The following is a 5726-nucleotide window of genomic DNA, read 5'->3' on the forward strand; positions in this document are numbered from 1 at the left end:
ATCCAAAGGTAGTAGTAATCCAAAAACAAGCAAACCAAACAAAGCTAAATATGTTCTTGTAGCTTAATATATCAGTTAATTTTATTTTCCATTTGTCTTCAAATTAATAGTTTATTTCATTTTGTCGTTGTAAGAGAAAGCAAAAAAAAAGGAAAGCAGTGAAAGTGTTCTTTATCCCTCCGCTGTTAAAGTTAGAGCCCGGGATACAATGTTTACTGGTAGTTTAGAAATACCAAATTCTATTCATCTTTAGAAATTAGGTCTTTTTAAAAGTCATTTCAAATTAGAATTGTTTTATTAATTCTTCAATATTTTTAGTTGATCAAAAATTTAAAAATTTAAAGTTCAAAGTTATAAACGAAAGTGAAAAGAAATTAGATCCGGCTATTACTTGCGGTTGAATACAAGTTCTTAAAGAAAAACTTTCCTTTTCGCCTTGTTGAGAAAAAAAACTTTCACTTGTAACTTTTACAATGATCGAATCTTCCTTTTTTAAACATGGAACATTAGGTTTTTACCTTGGGTTTTCTTGTTTGCTGTATTCCCTTTCGGTTAAAATATGCTGCAAGTTGTCTTCACTTTCCTTTTCTTTTCCTTGCTTCCCGCTGGGTTTGGAGAGATCGCTCTGGCCGATCCTCTTGGGGGAGGATCGGTTCTCCCTTTTCCGAAGCTGCGGGGCAAACCGCTGTCTCTGGAGCTTCAGCGATGGCTCCTCGGACAGAGGGGAGCCACCTGTTCTAGGATCGGGCCATCCGGACCCGATCCGATCGCAAACCGCGACCTTCGGAGAGGTTGAAGGAGCCTCAAGGCAGAGCTCTGCCAAAGAGGCTCCGCTGCGGTCTCTATCCAGACCGGAAGCCGATAGACACAAGACTATTTAATGCACGCAGCCCGAGTGTGGGGCAGACGGCTTCACCATGTCTTCTGGAGGCCTTCTTCTCCTGCTGGGACTCCTCACCCTCTGGGCAGAGCTGACCTCCATCTCCAACCAGGGCTGACCAGGTAGAGTTTGCAGAAATGGGCTCATGTGGTCAGAGTTCTCCCCCAGGAAAGGGAAGCCAAAGAGCCCAGTCTGGACCGTCTGGCTTGGTGGGGCTTCTTCTAGGGAGGTTCTGGAGATGGTGGTTGGGTGTCAGCTGAATAGGGGACAGAAATGGGAAGGGTCCCCCAAAAGATGCAATTTTAGGGGAAGGCTGACCTATCTTTATTTATTTTTTTTATTTATTGGATTTGTATGCCGCCCCTCTCCGGAGACCCGGGGCGGCTAACAGCAATAATAAGACAGCATATAACAAGAATCCAATACTAAAAACAATTTAAAAACCCATTATAATAAAAACCAAACATACATACAGACATACCAAGCATAAAATTGTAAAGGCCTAGGGGGAAGGGTATCTCAATTCCCCCATGCCTGGCGGCATGTGGGACCTAACTGGTCGCTGGGATTCGTGCAGCAGAAGGCAGTCCCTGAGATAATCTGGTCCGGTGCCATGAAGGGCTTTATAGGTCATAACCAACACTTTGAATTGTGACCAGAAACTGATTGGCAACCAGTGCAGACTGCGGAGTGTTGGTGTTTAGCCCCAGTCACCTCGACTGACTCGTTGTCAGTCGACTCTGTTTTGCAATTGGAGTCGAGGTCCGCTCGGATCCGAGCGATTTTATCAGTGAAAAACATGTAAAAATTCTCGGCACTACTCTGCAAGGGCTCCCCAACCCCCCCCCCAGGTTAAGAAGGGAGCGGGTCACCCTAAACAGAGCGGCCGGGCGGGATTCCGCTGATGCAATCAGGGCGGCATGATACGCGCATCTTGCCGCCTTGAGCGCCACTTTGTAAGTCTTAATATGAGCTCTTACAAGTGTTCGATCGGATTTGGACTTACTCTTCCTCCATCACTTCTCTAGACATCTATTCTGGCGTTTAAACTCCCGGAGCTCCTCTTTGAACCATGGAGCTCTACGGGGTCTAGTGCCACGGAGAGATCGCCGGGGCGCAATCCCGTCAAGGGCCTCCGCTGCAGCCTTGTTCCAGGCCTCAGCCAGAGACTCTGCTGAACTGTGGACGAGTGTATCTGGAAGAACCCCAAGCGCCTTCTGAAAGCCTTCTGGATCCATCAGGCGCCTGGGGCGGAACAACTTAATTAGTTCCGCCTCCCTGTGAGGGAGGATTGGAGTCAGGAAGTCAAGCCACAAAGAAAATGGTCTGACCATGACAAAGGCAACACTTCTAAGCCCCTTAGTCTCAGACCATTACTCAGTTGCTTGGAGAGGAATACCATGTCGGGTGCGTGTCCTCCCTTGTGAGTCGGACCCTGTACTACTTGGGTCAGGTCCATGGCTGCCATGGTGGCCATGAACTCCTGTGCCAGTCTAGAGGATTCGCCGAGCGACAGCAGGTTGAGGTCCCCCAAGACAATAAGTCTAGGAAACCCCACCGCCAGCCTGGCTATCTCCTCGACTAGCACAGACAGGGCTTTTGACAGGGAGCTGGGAGGTAAGTACGTGAGAAACAAGCCCACCTGAACCCCTAAGTCCAACTTCACCAGGAGGAACTCGCAACCCGCAATCTCTGGAGCAATGAGTCTACGCAGGCAAAGGCTCTCCCTGGCTATAATAGCCACTCCTCCCCCCCTTCCCTGGGGTCGAGGTTGATGCCATATCTGAAACCCGGCTGGGCAAATTTCAGAGAGAGGAACTCCTCCCTCCGGGCCCAGCCAGGTTTCTGTTACACATGCCAGGTTGGCCTCCTCATCCAGGATCAAATCCCGGATGAGGAGAGCTTTATTTACCACCGACCTGGCATTGAGTAGCAGCAACCTGAGCCCAGGGCCAGAATTACACTTGTCACCAGTGCCCTGGGTTGAGCTCACGGACCCGGAACAAGGGATCGTTATTAAGCAGCGATCCCTCCTTCCCCTGGAACGGCTCGCTCCCTGGTTCCCGCCATATCTGCCTCTCCCCAGCAACACCGGTATATCCTGACCCTCTGCCACCCCAGAGATAGGTGCCTCCCCTCCTGCCTCTCCAGCGCCAGGTAGGCCAAATATATTGCTTACATCACTCCCATTCATCTCATCCATATTGTAACCCCATCCCACCCATCCCATCCATACCAATCATTCGCTCCACACATACTATAATCACCCCAATTATCCATCATTTTAAAAAAAACATCCAATAATTTAGTTAAAAATAGTCAATTAATATTAAAGATTAAAAACACTAAAGAAAATAAATAAAAATAAGTTATAGACTCAATAAGTTATGGACTCTTGACTCAATGCAACAGCAGAATCGGGATTTTTAACCCGCAAAATTAAGCCATTTCAAATGAACTGTTTTGGTATCAATGTAGCTACAGAGGACAGAGGACTAAGTACTTGTGGACAGATTCAGCAGTTTAAAATTCTCTGGGCCTGTTTCACAAGAGGTGGGAAATTGACGCTGCTGGATTCTGTTAATCCTCATTCTCTTTTTTTTTTTTTTATAAAGTATCTTTATTGTTTTCCAGAAATAAAAAAGAAGAAAAGAAAAAAGAAAGGGAAAAAAAGTAAAAGAATAAGGAGTAAAAGCAGTATTTCTCACATCTTTTGTTCTAGTTTAACAGATCTTAATCCATTTCTATTACCTTTCTGATACATTTCTTTCTATTTTGTATATTTACGTTTAATTATCATAAATGAATTTTACTAATAGATATAGAAAGAGATACATTGGGAAGAAAAAGAGTAATAAAAGTCATACTTCCTAAGGTAATTATTATCCTTCTTTTGTATACTGATATTTTGTATTGTTACATTTTCAGCCTTCATTTCAAATCCATTCATGCCATTTTCCCCAAATTTGTTTATCCTCATTCTCAATGGGAGAGGATGCTATCCGTATATGTGACATTTTTCCCTCTCCCTTTTCTAAATACATGGTTTTTAAAAAAATTCTTCTTTTTAAACATTCTTTAGTCTTTAAAAAATATTTCAGTGGTTTGTATCTTAACTTTCTTTGAATAAACTGAATGACTTACAGGGGGAAAAGGGAGAATTTTAAGCAACAGGACAATCTACTCAATCATCTGAGCAGGAAACCAAATTAAAACGTCTCAGTTGGCTCTCGACAGCTTCCACTCTGAGCATGTGAAGAGGGCACCAGGTGGAGGAAGAGCCTTAAAACCTTTTGTGCTCCCTAATTCAATAATATTCACCCCCCTTTCCATTTGTCACAGAGATTTGTAAGATGTCTCCTGAGATTGGACCATGTGAATCCAGAATCCCTCGCTTCTACTACAATGCAACTTCAAACAAATGCCAAGAGTTTATTTATGGTGGTTGTGGAGGCAATGGCAACAATTTTAGGCTCCTAGAGTCATGCCAAGACAGCTGTGCTGGTAAGTAGGGGAGGAGTTGCGGATTGGCCTCTTCATTGAATAAGAACTGTTGTCTCTTAACATTCAATTCAATTCCATTCAATTTATTAGATTTGTATGCCGCCCCTCTCTGAAGACATGAAGCATAGGGGGGCTTAACGTGATATCCTGGTTCTCACCACAGGCTATGATTGATTCAGTAGAAATGAATCTTGGTCACTATAGAATTTTGGGTGCTCTCTGAGCTTGGTGGTTTTATTGCAGAGCCTTTTATGACCCAACTAGGGAACATCATCACTGCTAGAAGGGGGTGGAGTTTGCGGAGACGAGGAGTGGGGGGAGAAGGAGGAGGAGGAGGAGGAAGAGTGTGGGCTGCTTGGTTCTCTCTGAGCCTGGTGGTTTTCTTGCAAATGTTTCATTATCCAACTGGGTAACAGCAAGAATGCAACCGAGTGTCTGGTTTGCTCCCTGTTTACATGCAGTAGCTTCCCCTGGTGGTGTGGATGTGGGTTTTCTCCTTGGCAGTTCCATCATGAGGATATGATTTTCTACTTGGTTGTCTGGCCCTGTTATTTGGATGCTGGCTTGAACCTCAGTCCCTGTCCATGGCTTTAACAGAATGACATAATGGAAGGGACTCTGGAGATCTTCTAGTCCAACCCTCTGCTCAAACATTGTTAAGAGTTAGGGAGTGTGGAGAGTAATCTCTTAGTAGTCAAAGATACACATACGTGGAGGTTTTGCAGATATCCAGCTAGTAGCCCAAAGATATTGGTAGTAATTCAGTAATACAATTCAGACACATTAAGTGTATAAAATATATTAACTTGGGCAAATATCTCAGTCAAGAACAATCCTAGTCATACACAATTACATCATTCAATAACTGTCAATACATATACAATACTACAAGCTTACTTGTTCAACTTATTTGTTTGTTTGTTTGTTTGTCTGTCTGTCTGTCTGTCTGTCTGTCTGTCTGTCTGTCTATCTATCTATCTATCTATCTATCTATCTATCTATTTATTTATTTATTTGTATGCCGCCCCTCTCCGCAGACTCGGTAATTTACAAATACATAAATTACCATTTTACAAATACATTTACAAATACATAAATTACCATTTCAACAAATAGTTCTATAGCATAGTGACAATGATAAACTAGCAGAGAATAGCAGAGAGAGAGAGAGAGAGAGAGAGAATGAGAGAGAGGCTTCTAGCTCCCCCTTATGGTTAACTGGAACACTAGCTCTTAAAGCAATAGTGTTCTATTACATGTAAGCATACATACTTGGTTTGTGTTATAAATTGCCAAACCCAACTGGTTATGTACATAGCACTAACAAGCATGAGGTCCTATA

The 5726-nt window shown here is 43.6% G+C and overlaps 1 pseudogene; it reads left to right on the forward strand.

Annotated features, from left to right (window-relative positions):
* Window positions 1-917: 917 nt before the first annotated feature.
* LOC139163457 (kunitz-type serine protease inhibitor-like) lies at window positions 918-4558 on the forward strand (annotated as a pseudogene).
* The last annotated feature ends 1168 nt before the right edge of the window (window positions 4559-5726 follow it).

The sequence above is a fragment of the Erythrolamprus reginae genome, chromosome 3 (assembly GCF_031021105.1).
Source record: "Erythrolamprus reginae isolate rEryReg1 chromosome 3, rEryReg1.hap1, whole genome shotgun sequence".
NCBI classification, from domain to species: Eukaryota; Metazoa; Chordata; class Lepidosauria; order Squamata; family Dipsadidae; genus Erythrolamprus; species Erythrolamprus reginae.